Below are 14,441 nucleotides of genomic sequence, written 5' to 3' on the forward strand. Positions count from 1 at the left end.
TTTCGTTAAATCTCCAGACAATGCCGCGATGTCCTCTATAAGCATATCTGGATACCTTCTACACAATCCCTCATAAACCGATTTTATCATTTGCTTTTCTCTCACAGAGAACCACCTTTTTTTATTTTGTTTATTAACAGATGTACTGCACGTTGGTTTTGATGCCATGATGTTACCCGACGGTACGCTCATGAAATACTAGCACCAACCTGATTTTAATGGTTATTTGTGGGTGAGTTTTCACAATGTTGCCGTATTGCATTAAGAATATTACTTTCGAAAAGAAATAACGGTGTCCGCATGCCTCTCTATTGGCATTCAGGGTATACCTCAATGGCACGGATAAGCTGCAAGCGGTACTAAATAATAAATTTCGCAACAAGGCGAGTGTACCTTCTCTAGTTCGGACTTCCAACAGATGTAACGGTCAAAAATGATAATTGAGAAGTGGATTTGTGTGCTAATAAAGAAATAAATATATAGCCGCTTACCACCGAGTGTTAACGAACTACAAAATGTCTGCCCTGACAATCCTATTGAATTTATAGTATAATTGATGGATAAAGCTAAAGTTTAAGGATTTAATAAGCACTGTAAGAACCCCATTTAAAAGTAATCAAAAAAGTGTAAAATAATTTTCACAAAAGTTATAAACAATTAACCATTTTGTCTTTTTGTACTGTTTTTGGAGCCACGAATTAATTAAAAAAAATACACAATTTTGAAGATGTGTTCTTTTCTTAACCGATAAAATAAATAAATTAATATAATAATTAAAAATAGATAGCTTTTTAAGCAAACATTGGAAAGAGTGGCAATTTTTGCACTAAACTGTTTATATAACAATAAAACACTGAAAACTTTGTTTTCAAAACTTCCACAAAATTATTATATTTACTTATCACTACAGCTGTTTCGACAGAGTGCCTTTCTCAAGTGATCTATTTTTGGTGTGTATTTATACTTTATAGTCTTTAACGGAATAGGTTGAGGAGGGGAGAAATGTTTCTCCCAAGTTGGTCATTCAGAATTATGTCTGTGTTTTTAATTTGTTAATTTTCATAGATTCTAATAAAGACAGCCCAAGGCCTTTATTTTGGATGTGAATAATTTGAAATTCGTCATTAAAAGAATGGTTATGGCTAATGGCTAGAAGGTTAAAACAATAATAGACAAACAGATTCTACATACGTATTTAACCTTTTATATCATAAATATTTTTTAATGACGAATTTCAAATCCTTCACATCCAAAATAAAGGCTAATAATCTTTATTAGAATCTATGGAAATTACCAAATTAAAACACTTTGACTCCTATGTGTATCATACATAATACACAACAGCTACTCTCCCTGAGCCTAGGGGAAATGTGCCTATGATGGATCCCTTAAGGAAAAAGCTCCATAATAATTTCAATTATTTACTTAGCAGGGTTTAAATATGGTCATATTTAAATATGGACATAACGTCGTCTTATTTGTATAATATGCAAATGTTTTAAATTTTGATGAAAATTAAGATGACAAAAGGGGTTCATAGTTTACTAAAATCCTAGTAAGGGTCCATCATGGGCATATATGTACTCATGATGGACCCTTTGATACGCCCATGATAAACCCGTTGCATTTTGTATAAAATAAGTAAATACCAAATTATTTTATTAAACCAAAAGATATTCTAAACGATACATAATATTACAAATAGGTATTTTTAAGAAAAAAGTTACCTGCACAATTCACACAAAAATTGTTTACGTCCAGGATTTACATCTGCACATTTATTGTGACACCAATTCTTACACACTTGACAACGAATCCATTTTTCTTTGGATCGTGAATGCGAAAATAGTTCGTTAGAGTAAATGCAAGCTGCATCGTTCGAGTCGTCTTCTTAAAAAGAAGATTCACAATCGTCTTCAGAACTGTTTGTAGTTAAAACACGAAATTACCTTTTAACTTTTTTTGTGTCTTGTTTTCTTTTTTTTTGCTTCTTTTTCTGCAATTTTTTGTTTTATATCATCAATTTCTGGCGTTGAATTTAAATATCCTGTTTTACCCTGTTTTCTACCCCTTTTCTGAGTTACTTTAGATACTCCAGCTAAAGGAGAAGGACAAATATCTTCGACCGAGATATTTAGGACTGATGATGATGTTGATTTCTGATCAGTGCTTTTTGATAAACCTTTAATCGAAGAAACATTTTGCTTCCGATATTCTGGTAGTAAGTTCTCGTCGGACCTTCTTGGTAGTGGGTTTTGTTCATAATTTTCTCTATCTGTTGTTATAGACGGCAAAAATGGCCAATCCCCGAATACATCTGGATTAAACGGTTCTATTCCTGTCTTTTTAACTGCATTTATAGCATTTAATGGAAGTGCACTTTTTAAATATGCTCTATTGCAGATACTGGCTACTTTAAATTGGGTAACTGTGTTACCTGTATTCTGTAGCAGCCATAATTAAATTTCTTGGTCGTAGTAAGTTTGAAGTGGTCTTAAAAATCCTAGGTCCAAGGGTTGAACGTGATGAGAGCAGTGAACAGGAAAACAAAACATGATAATACCGTTTTCTTTTGCAAACTGGGGAGCTTCAAAACTTTTATGACTACCATGACCATCGACTAACAACAAAACTTGGTTGGTTGGTAAGCCTTTCAAACCTTAAAAAATGTTGCAGCCAGAGACAGAAAATGTAGGAAGTCGAGGAAAAATCATGGCAGGAGGAACATATGTTCCAATTGCATTCATTGCACATACGACCGTAACATGTAGACTGCGCTCTGCAATACTTAAAGCACCAACTTGTTTGCGACCCTTACTAGCATAAATCTTCTGCGATCTCTTTTGCACAGTTGTCAAACCGAACTCGTCCATGTTATAAATGTTGTCGGGTGGAAATTGAAACTAGTCTAATATATGTTCTAATGCTGTAAAATAAGCACATATATTTGGTTTATTAAACGCTTGAGCCCTTGCCAACAAAGTATTTTCTGGAGTTCGTAACGATATTCGAGGATTTAGCTTTAAAAAGCCTCTTACCCATTTCCAGCCTGCCATCTTGGTTTCCTTATTAAAACTGTGGCTAATTTTGTTTCTTTCAGGTACTTCGTATACAAGTTTTCGTGAATCTTTACTGGTCAGGCCAAAAAACGAGCTTCCATAGTAATAATATGCTTAGCAATTTCCTTTTCAATAGCAGTGGAAAATATTGGTCTTCGTCCTTTCAAATCACCTTTCGTACTTCCTTGTTGCTTATTAAAGCGCCTTTTCAAAGTCGTTTTTGGAACGTTAAATGTTTTTGCTGCCAGCTTAAACCCCATAGTTTTTTCTTGTATGTTTTTTAAAGCTTGCTGCATATTACTCTCATTCCACTGTTGCCTTTTATGAGAATCCATCCCTGTAAAATGTATTATGTTAAGTAGCAACTTATTTCCTTTTTCCTATGTTGGACCCCTAGTCAGTCATAGGTAAAGACAAAGGGGTCCATCATAGGCAAATAGACAAGACAGTAAATTTAATTTTGTTACTTTTGTTTTGACCATTCAAACCTAAAACAAAGTATGATATTTGACAAAGTGTAGTCATTATATACAAATCAAAAACAACATTTAGCTTAACGTATGTTACCAGTAAAATATTACTTACCAAAAAATTTTATTACATCAGCAACGTCAAATTTCAATTTTATTTCACAAATTTACTGTTATAACCGCCACGGGTCTGAAACTTTGCAAATACTAAACTACAACAACGAACTACAAATTACTGATGCTATAAATCATGAAAACGTTACGACAAATTTATATCTTACTAACTGGAATGATACTAATAGAGAAGAAATATTAAAATTTTTGGGAATATTGATATGGATGGGTTTGAATACAAAACCACGACTACGAGATTACTGAAGAACTAATTTTATCCACCATTGCTCAATATACAAGACGACAAACATGCCGAGGTGTAGATTTGAGGCTCTTTTTGCTTGCTTCCATTTTTCAGATAATGAAACTTGTCCTGAAGGAAGCAGATTGTTCAAAGTTGAACCATTGTTGCAGGCGTTCAATAGAAGTTTTCAATGTGCTTTGGTACCAGGCAAATACGTTTGCATTGATGAATCGATGATTCTCTTTAGAGGACGTTTGTCATTTTTACAGTACATACCTGGCAAACGTAATAAATATGGCGTAAAACTTTTTAAATTCTGTGGAAAAGGCGGCTACACATATCACGCAAAAATTTATAGTGGAAAGCAAAAAATATCAAAGGAACAATCACTAGCATCCCTAGTGGTCATGGAATTAATGCAACCTTTTCTACACTCAGGAAGAAGCTTGGTTACGAACAATTTTTACACCAGTGTCAGTTTGGCACACGAACTAGATGATAACAATATTCATCTAATTGGAACACTTCGTAAAAATAGAAAATACAATCCCAAGTCGGTGTTTGAAGCAATGCTAAATAAAGGAGATATGATGGCGCTACAGAAGAACACAAAAGTTATTGTAGGAAAATGGATCCACAAAAGAGAGGTAACATTTTTGACTACAAAATCTTGTCCAGAAATGGTCGACATTCATACAAAATAAGGAATAAAAAGAAAACCGTCTACAATAGTAGAATACAATTCTGTTAAATCTTACATTGACGTCTCTGATCAAAAAGCTTCCTACAGTAATCCCATCAGACGTTCTATAAAATGGTATCGGACCTAGAATAGAGTTATTGACCAATACAGCCGTAGTGAATGCTTTAATTCTGTACAACAAAGCTTTGAACAAAAAAATGGATGTTACACAATTTTGCGAAGAATTAGTGACTGCCATTTGCAAAGACAATAATGTTACAAAACCTCAACAAACACACCATAGGCTGGAAGAATATGACAAAAGAGGACGATGTGTTATATGTTACAGCACACTGACAAAATCCTTTCATAAATTCATCATTTTTTTCTTAATAAAGTTTCATAAATAATGTGTATCAATTTCAATATATATAGGCTATGGGTAATGACATCATGAAAATTCGTCTAGGTGAACTGCGTGTATCAAAAATAAACACACCCTACAAAGCCCTTTTTAAATAAAAAAATGTCATTATATGAATTAACATATATACATATAGACCATTTTATTAAAGAACATAAAAAAGTACAATTTAATACAAACAGTTATTTTCTACTCAACCTATTCCGTTAAGGTGTAAAGTGTAAACACATACCAAAAATAGATCACTTAAGAAAGGGATCTATTTTTCTTCTCTCACTCTGCTAAAACAGCTGTAGTGATAAGATATAATAAATTTTGTGGAAGTTTTAAAAATAAAGTTTTCAGTGTTTTATTGTTATATAAAATAAAATTTCCACCAAATAACGGTCGAATCTATCACTTAAATAATTAAAAACCTATTTTCCGCGCCGAAACTTCTTCAGAAAATGTGTAAGTTTGCTCACTTGACGTATATATTAGCGAAAACAGTCAGTAAATACCTGCCTATTGAGATGTCTTTAAATTTTGTTTTTTCCCAGAAGTATTAATCGAACGTACAAATTTTCAGGTTTTGAATGTGATCATTTTCAGAAATACGCCTAAAGTGCAGTATAAGTAAGACACCCTGTATAATTTACTAAAGCCTTACTTTTAAATTTTTAAACAGGCTAAAAATTTTGTATTACAAAATTAACTTTTACTCGATTAAAGTAGTCACTAAATTATTCGAATATTCATGTGTCACTACACAACTATTTTTTCTTCGGTTAACTCAATAATCTACGGAAAATGAACAACTTTCAGTATGTACGTGTATATATTAACCCTATCCTCTATATTCTTACCACACTTTCGTCGTGACAATCCTTCCTCGCATTTGTAACCTGTGTGTTATTTGACCGTGAAGTAAGCAGTTCGGTTTAGTGATATCGTAATCCGTTACTCTCTTTGTTTTAACGTAAGTAAACCATATTTTTGTGTGGGTGAGCTTGACTCGGGCATAGTTTTATTTACCTATATAAAGTTTTAGACACTTTTTGAAAATTCGTTATTATAGTTTTAATTGTTTTTACTAAGATATTCTTAAAAACTGAATACCTACACAAATACGTTCAAACAAAGAAAAAAAGTTTTGAAAAATTTAGAGAACGAGGTAAGTTCTTCTTCTACTACTTTTGTGTTGTTATGGTAGATATTTTCGATCGTTGTGATTATTCCAAAAGGCATCTCTCTTTCATACAATAAGTGGATTACGTTCTTTAATTTGTCCATGTCAAATGCCTTTTTAAGGTCCACGAAACATAAATATAAATATTCCTGTTTGTTGAATGGTTTCGCTTACACTTGTCTCATTATATATATATATATATATATATATATATATATATATATTGTATAATATTATTATTATTATTATTATTTTATTAATATTTTCTAAAATTCAGGTTTTGTGACAAATAAAACGGCAAAATATCTTATTATTATAAATATTTTCATTATTGTTTATCTTATATTTTATTTAGACCGCAAGATACATAAGAATACAATAAATCAAATTTACATTTATATTTTCTAAAGTAATATTATGTCTCCTATTTGTCTAGGAGCCCGGCGGAGGGTTGCGTATGCACTTTTATGTCCCCCCAATTTAAAGGTATTTTTTTAGCTTAAAAAAACTTTTTAAAATTCCTTTTTCTTTATAACTCAAAAAGTTATAACAACTAAACTTTTAAATTTTAGTTTTTACTAAAAAGTTGCGAATTAATTTGTTTATAAGATATTTAAACAAAATTAAACTATAATAAACTTTGAAAATCTGGTTAATGGAAGTTAAGAATTAAACAAATTAAAGTGCGAACATTTTAAGTTTCGGTATATCTTAATTTTTGACCAAGATTTTGTTATGTATATATGTTATGTGTATATATATATATATATATATATATATATATATATATATATATATATACATCTTATACACAAATAAATTAAGAAAATTTTAACTATAATTTGACCTTTAAAAATCATACAAACAAGCTGAATTTTGCCGAGAATATCAATTTTGGGACCCCAAAAAAGATGCAAAAAAGTTTACCACTTTATCACCCGGGCTTCCCCTAAAACCCTAAATTGCGCCACGTTTATTTATGTAACACCTTTTTTAAAAACTGAGTTCATTTTCGGCAAAATACAAAAAAAAACGAATACGAAAGCTGCATTCTTTACCTTTACAACGAACCTTGAATTTTATCGATAGGTTAGTCGGATTAAAAGATATTGAATTTTTAGCATCAAGCTGATAAAAATTATTTTATTATGCATTGATTTCGCGCAAATAACTGACATTCAAAATCGTCGATCGTTTCAATCGTTGCTCCTGAGAGAACAGTTCATTCTAAACAGAAAATAAACGTTTTTGTTTAAAATTATCTTTGCTACATTTTTTATTTGAAACATTTTTTTCTGTCGCGTGCATATTCTTGGTAAATCGATGTTGTTCCGTTTTCCCCTCTAAATGGGGGTTTTAGGGGAAATCCCAGGGGTCAAAGTGGTAAACTTTTTTGCATCAGTTTAGCGTCCTAAAATTGACATTTTCGGCAAAATATTCAGCTTATTCGTATGATTTTTGGAGGTTCAGTATTACTCTCGTCTCTGAAGACTAGAGTAATTTTATTTATAACGATAAAGTAATATGCATCTCTAAATCTACATGGATTTTACGTATGTAATGGTTTTTATTCGACGCGAGCTTATTTAAAGTTCCTTGTTATCTTGGTCAAACATTAACATAGAAATATTTGTAAAAGCTAAAATGTTCATTTTGAGTTGTTCTATAACTTCGCTTAGCCAGATTTTACAAGTTTATAACTTAATTTTGTTTAAATCTCTTTAAACAAATTACTTCGTAATTTTTAGTGAATTTTTAATGTTTACTTGTAATAATTTTTTTATTAAAGCTTTTTAAAGGGGTCAATTTGGGAATCGGTAACCCTTCCTTGCCCTTGCTGCAAGTCAAACGATATAGTAATAATAATAATGTTTATTTAGGAAGCTTACATAGATCATAAGAAACAAAAAGCATACTAAATACTAAATAAACATAAAAACTCACTGAAGTAGAGCTAATATAAAAGTAGCACCCCTTGTGCGTGAGATAACACATGTCTTTTTGTCAATTTGGGACCGGGCTGTTTCGCTCTTTAATAATTGTTGCATTGCCTGAGCCTTAAACCCGCTTTACATTTACGAGTACTAGGAGTGCATCTCGAAAGTACGAGCCCTAACAACTAAATGCTCGGACAAACGCTCGGAAAATTTATTAAAAACGTTCATCTTCACGATCTTTCTTATTGAACCAAAGAACGAGATCAATAATACATTCAATTCTATCATTAATAACAAAGGATGGAAAGGGCTCGGTCTATACAAACTTTGAATTGCAGCGTTGGCGGCAAAATAAACAAAAATATTGCATAACCTGGTGACAATTACATATTCGGACAATTCAAGAAATTACTATTTTAATATGGGGTTACATCGTCACATGCCTTTACCACCGAGGCAATCCTGTCTAGCATTGTTCGTACTTAGGATTTACATAAGTCAGGGTAAAAAATATCTCATAATTTACCCACATGACTCTTTAAACCGGCAACAATTTTTTGGGGATCATTACGCAATTTTTGTTTCATATTACGCCACAATGTCTTAATAACATGAAGGATTGTACTGTTCGAAAGAAAGGAAACGACTTGAATTTTATTGTGTCCAGCCCATTTTTTAGTTGTTTTAGCTAAATGGCATGCAGCACCATCCTTCTGGATTATAACATTCAATTCCTGGTAGAGATGGTGGGCACTTGGTTCTTCTTCCTATACCGTCCCCATTAACGGAGGTTGGCGACCACATTTCTAAAAGTTTCTCCATCTTTTGCAACGTAGAATAATTCGTCTACAGTCATGTTTGTCCAGTCTCGAATATTTCGCAGCCATGACTTCCTCTTTCTACCTATTCCCTTTTTGCCATCGACTCTACCCTGCATGATGACCTGCAGAAGACTATATTTATCATTCCTCAGTATGTGTCCAAGGTATGCAGTCTTGCGTACTTTTATTGTTCTCAGCAATTTTTTGTCTCGACCATTCTTCTCAGCACTTCCTCATTGGTGACCCTGGCAGTCCATGGAATTCTTAACATTCTCCGGTATATCCAAAGTTCAAAGGCTTCAAGCTTTTTAACTATTTGCGCTTTTAAAGTCCATGTTTCTACCCCGTACAATAGTTGGGACCAGACGTAACATTCAACAAACCTCAGTCTCAGCGCAGTATTCAGATTTTTGTCACAGAACAATTATTTGAATTTTAAGAACGCTGCCCTTGTCATTTCTATTCGTACCCTGATCTCTTGGTCTGAATCTAATTCTGTGTTGATATAAGCTCCCAGATATTTATATTTTGTCACTCTGCCTATTTGCTGTCCACCAAGGGTTAGTTGTTCATTATTTATAGGACTCCTTGATACTATCATAAATTTGGTCTTACCTGTAATAACGTTAAGTCCCATTTGAATGCATTCAGTATTTATTGCATCTAGTAAAGTTTGTAGTTCTTCTATATTCTCAGCTACTTGGTACAAGACTATTTTTTAAAATTTCTAGATACTTTGCTGCGGTAATTGTGTCTGTCACCACCTTATATCTTCATAGACCCTCTGATGACATGCAGCCCAAATCATAAATCTTATGGAAAACTTCACAGTTCTTTTGAGACAATCTTTATGTAAAGCTTCATTTTAAATTGTGATAACCCGTATTCCAAAGTCTTCGACGCAAACATTAAATTTCCATTCGTCACTGAATATCACTCTGAACCAGTCATTAACGGTCCATGGAAACGTAAAGCAAACGCTTTAATTGGGCAAGATCGAAGATTTCATAGACCGTTGATGGCTAGTCCAGAATCATATTCAGTGACGAAACAAAATTTGATTTTTGCGAATGACTTTTGAAAATGGGTTATCAAAAGTAAAAATAAAGCATTCCATAAAATAGATCTCAAAAGAACTGTGAGGTTTTCCAAATAAATTAGGATTTGGGGAAGCATATCAGAGGGTCCAGTAAGATATGAGGTAATTGAAGGCACAATTAACGCAGCAATTAAAGTAAATCAAGAAATTTTGAAAAATAGTCTTATAGCAAGTGCTAACGATCTCTACCCGGACTTGAATTTTATATTCCAGTAGGACAATGTTGCATGCCTTACAGCTAAAACAACTAAAAAATGGTTTGCACATAATAAGATTAAAGAGCTCTCATGGCCTTCGAATAGTCCAGACCTTAATTTTATTGAGACATTGTGGCATAAGATGAAACAGAAATTGCGTAGTGATCCCCAGAGAACTGTCGCCGATTTGAAAAGTAAATGAGGTGAATCCGTATACTAATTTTTCGAAACTAAATTCAGATTTATGCTTTAATCTGTGCCTTCTAAGAATTGCAAGGGAAAACAGACGTTGATAAAGATGTTATTAGAGACATGGGGAATCTAAAATTGCATTCCACAACATATCTTCTCAACTAAGCAAAAATCCTTAGCGAATTGGTTTCTAGTACTCATAAAGAGTATACCGGAATAAAAGGAAAAACACAGTTAAGATTTGATTTCACGTATAGTGCGTCTGTATATCTGCTTAACCCTAAGAGGGATCCTCAGAACGGCTGATAAATCTTTCCTATCTTGAGAAGCAACTCTAACATGGCTTCGTATGGACGCAAATAGCGACCTCTGGTAATAAATCCGTACACTAATTTTTCGAAACTAAATTCAGATTTATGCTTTAATCTGTGCCGTTCTAAGAATTGCAAGGCAAAACAGAAGTTGATAAAGATGTTATTAAGAGACATGGTGAATCTAAAATTGCATTACACAACACTCCCCTCATTCACTCATACCCCACTCCCTTTTAGGGTGAAATACGTATAAACGGATATACAGACGTACTATACGTGAAATCAAATCTAACTGTCTTTTTCCTTTTATTTCGGTATACTCTTTATGAGTACTAAAAACCAATTCGATAAGGATTTTTGCTTAATTGAGGAGATATGTTGTGGAATGCAATTTTAGTTTCCCCAAAACGTCTGTTTTGCCTTGCAATTTTTAGAAGGCACAGATTAAAGCATAAATCTGAATTTGATCTCGAAAAATTAGTTTACGGATTTATTATCAGATGTCGCTATTTGCGTCCATACGAAGCCATGTTAGAATTGCTTCTCAAGATAGGAAAGATTTATTTTCACGTTCAGAGCATCTGTGAATAGCCTTTCTGAGGATCCCTTTTAAGATGAAATACGCATAAGCGGATATACAGAGGCAATATACGTAAAATCAAATCTTAACTGTCTTTTTCCTTAAATGAGGTGAGTTATGGGATAGTTTTGATCCTGACTTATGTAAATCTTTAGTACAAATAATGCGGTACGCGTGGCGATGTAACCCCATATTAAAGTAGTAATTTTTTGAATTTTCCGAACATTTAGTTCTCACGATGTTACGCAACATTTTCGTTTATTTTACCGCCAACGCTGCAACTCAAATATTATAGAGACCGAAACATTTCAATATTTTGTTAATTACTGATAAAGTTAATTGTATTGTTAGTCTCGTTCTTTGGTTTAATAAGCAAAGTTGTTAAGATGATCGTTTCTAATAAATTTTCGCTTGTCCGAACATTTAGTTGTTATGGATCATACAAAAGCCTTCTTTGAACGTTTTGCCAGTTGTATACGAGTATGGATCAAAGTTGAACGCAAACCGAGTAACAATACGAGAGCACTGTAAATTACAAATAGAAAATGGCAGAACTCGCATTTTGGACAACATATGGAGCTGTTTATTGATCTTTACCCATCATTCGAATGCTTGTAGAATGTTAAACTCAAGGAGTATCGGGTTATTAACAGAAGGGATAATGCATATGAAGCTATTGCAGATATAATAAATATTTCCACAGAGCAAGTGAAGAAAATAATTATATCCATGTAGTGATGAGCAATACATCGCAACCGGCGACTTTATAGCTGCTATTTGAAAATCGCAGTTAGCACTGATATGGAAAAATAAAAATAGCCGCGATTCTAAATATAGCTATTTATAAGAATATGCGAATCGAATAGCAATGATCAACAGTTTTGTATTACTACTGATTATTGGACATCTATTAATACCATTATCTATATTGATGTAACTGCTCATTTTTTAGATAGTAATTATAAGTTGTACTCTGTTCTGTTGGAATGTAGTGCTATTGATGTAGCTCATACTTCGGAGAATTTGTCGAAAGAGCTTCAGCGAACTGTAGAAGCTTGGGGTATAGAAAACAAAATATTGCTTGCAGTTTCTGATAATGCCAATAATATTAAAAATGCAATAATTTCTAAATTAAACTGGAATTGTTAAAGACGGTTTGAAAAACAAATTAATTGAGGAAATTCTTTGTAAAGTGTAAATTTTACATGTTGGGAGAAATTCAGGCGCGCTCATTAATAAGGAACTTCCTTTTATAAATGTAGCTGATTGGAAAAACATTAAACATTTATGGAGTATTCTAAAACCATTCGAAAATGCTACAAAAATTATTAGTGGAAAATTATACTACACTCTATCATTAGTAATTCCCATGTCTAATGGTTTGATAAGTGTTTACAGACAATTATTAAAAAGGATTTTTCCCAACCGATTAAGATCTAAGAACTTTTCTGACTGGCTTAACTAAGCAGCTATGAAATGCAGAGAAAAGTAAAACTTTAATTATCTCAACATTTTTAGATCCAAGATTTAAAACGTTTGGATTTTCTGGAATAAATTCAGATGATAATGCCAAACAATATATTATAGCAGCAGTTCCAGAAAAATATGCAGAAGAACTTATATACGCAAAAAAAATATTTCAGCAACAGATTTATGTCCTGAAATAACATCCACTATTTCCACTGATAGTGACGAACTCTCAATCTGGAGCTCTTTCGACAAGTCTCAGTACAAGTGACAGTAGCTCAACCTCGTGGAACCAGAAAATCTCGTGCCATTATTGAGTTTTTTTTTGGAGGACAAGATTTGTGGAGGATGAAATTTTACCAAGAAATGAAAATCCCTTAAACTGGTCGCGCGAACACAAATACCACTATCCCACTTTATCAATAATAGCAAAAGAAAAATTATGTGCTCTGGCTTCCTCAGTACCTTGTAAAAGGCTGTTTTCAAAAGCTGGGCAAGTACCAAATGAGAGAAGAACTAGACTCAGTGATAAGAAAACAAAAATGTTATTATTTCTAAATATGATTTACCAATATTGTGATGTTATTGAATAATACCCTTACTTTGTTTATTGTACATACAGAATAATGGCACAGAAAAAGCAAATTTTTCTTAAAATTCAAAAATGCTGGTTGGATATTTTTAGTTTTGTACCTTAAAACAGTAAATTAAATGATATAATCGAGGTACAACCTGATATCGATGCTAAAATTAGATAAATTATTCTATTATAAATAACTAATTTGCCCATGCAACTTTCAAATTAAAAAATAAAAAATAATAAAATACTAACGACTCGCAATAATACCCAAACAGAATTAAAAAACCAACACTTATTTCTTAAGCATCAGGTTTTCTTCTAGCGAAATATTTTTATTTAAGTACAATAATTTTCTCAAATATTTTGTATATTACAAGTTTATGTGGTTTATTTTATTTTTATTTAATCATTTTTTCTTGTTTCAGAAATAAATAATAATTATGATCATTAACAATATTTTTATCATAATAATAATCCTTCGCCGTCACTGCTAATTTCGTAACTATAACATGTGCGATCATAAACCAGATGGCTACAATAAGACTGCTATCATTCTTTCGATCCCAATAATGTTCAACTTCGCTGCTAATATATATCGCTACCTGCTATTAACCATTGTGTGATATATGGGATCGCAACAAAACTGCGATCGCAATAGCAAGTAAAAATAGCAGCGATTTAAAAATAGCAATCGCAAATAGCAGTGCTATTGAAAAATAGCGACTTCGCTCATGAATAATCCATAGGCATAACATTTTCAAAATTCTTTGCACATTGCATTAGTAATGTGAGCAAACCTTCTTTAATGCCAAATATCTTTTGCTAAATTCCAAATATTACTTGCCACTCAAATGCTTCCCTTTTTCTTAATTTTTATATTATTTTATTATTTTTATATACTAATCTTTATATTTCTCTATTCAATGAAAACGTTCGCAATTCTACTCGTAACTCGGATCTGGAGAAGCTCATAAGTGCATACTTAACTCCTCGAGTATTTCTGTTAATATTTGTTTTGAAAAAGAAACAGATCTTTCAACGTTACAAGATGTAATTGGAGCACGTTTTAAACTTATTAGAGATGGATCCATAT

The 14,441-nt window shown here is 32.4% G+C and overlaps 1 protein-coding gene across 2 annotated transcripts in view; it reads left to right on the forward strand.

Annotated features, from left to right (window-relative positions):
* Nucleotides 1-5,836: 5,836 nt before the first annotated feature.
* LOC140443681 (dopaminechrome tautomerase-like) overlaps nt 5,837-14,441 on the forward strand; it is a 100,359-nt gene continuing 91,754 nt past the window's right edge. The window contains exon 1 of one of the 2 annotated variants that reach the window (XM_072535056.1): nt 5,837-5,951. The gene's annotated coding sequence lies outside the window, so the exon portion shown is untranslated. The other variant, XM_072535057.1, reaches the window with a different exon arrangement.

The sequence above is a fragment of the Diabrotica undecimpunctata genome, chromosome 6 (genome assembly GCF_040954645.1).
Source record: "Diabrotica undecimpunctata isolate CICGRU chromosome 6, icDiaUnde3, whole genome shotgun sequence".
In the NCBI taxonomy this organism is placed as follows: domain Eukaryota; kingdom Metazoa; phylum Arthropoda; class Insecta; order Coleoptera; family Chrysomelidae; genus Diabrotica; species Diabrotica undecimpunctata.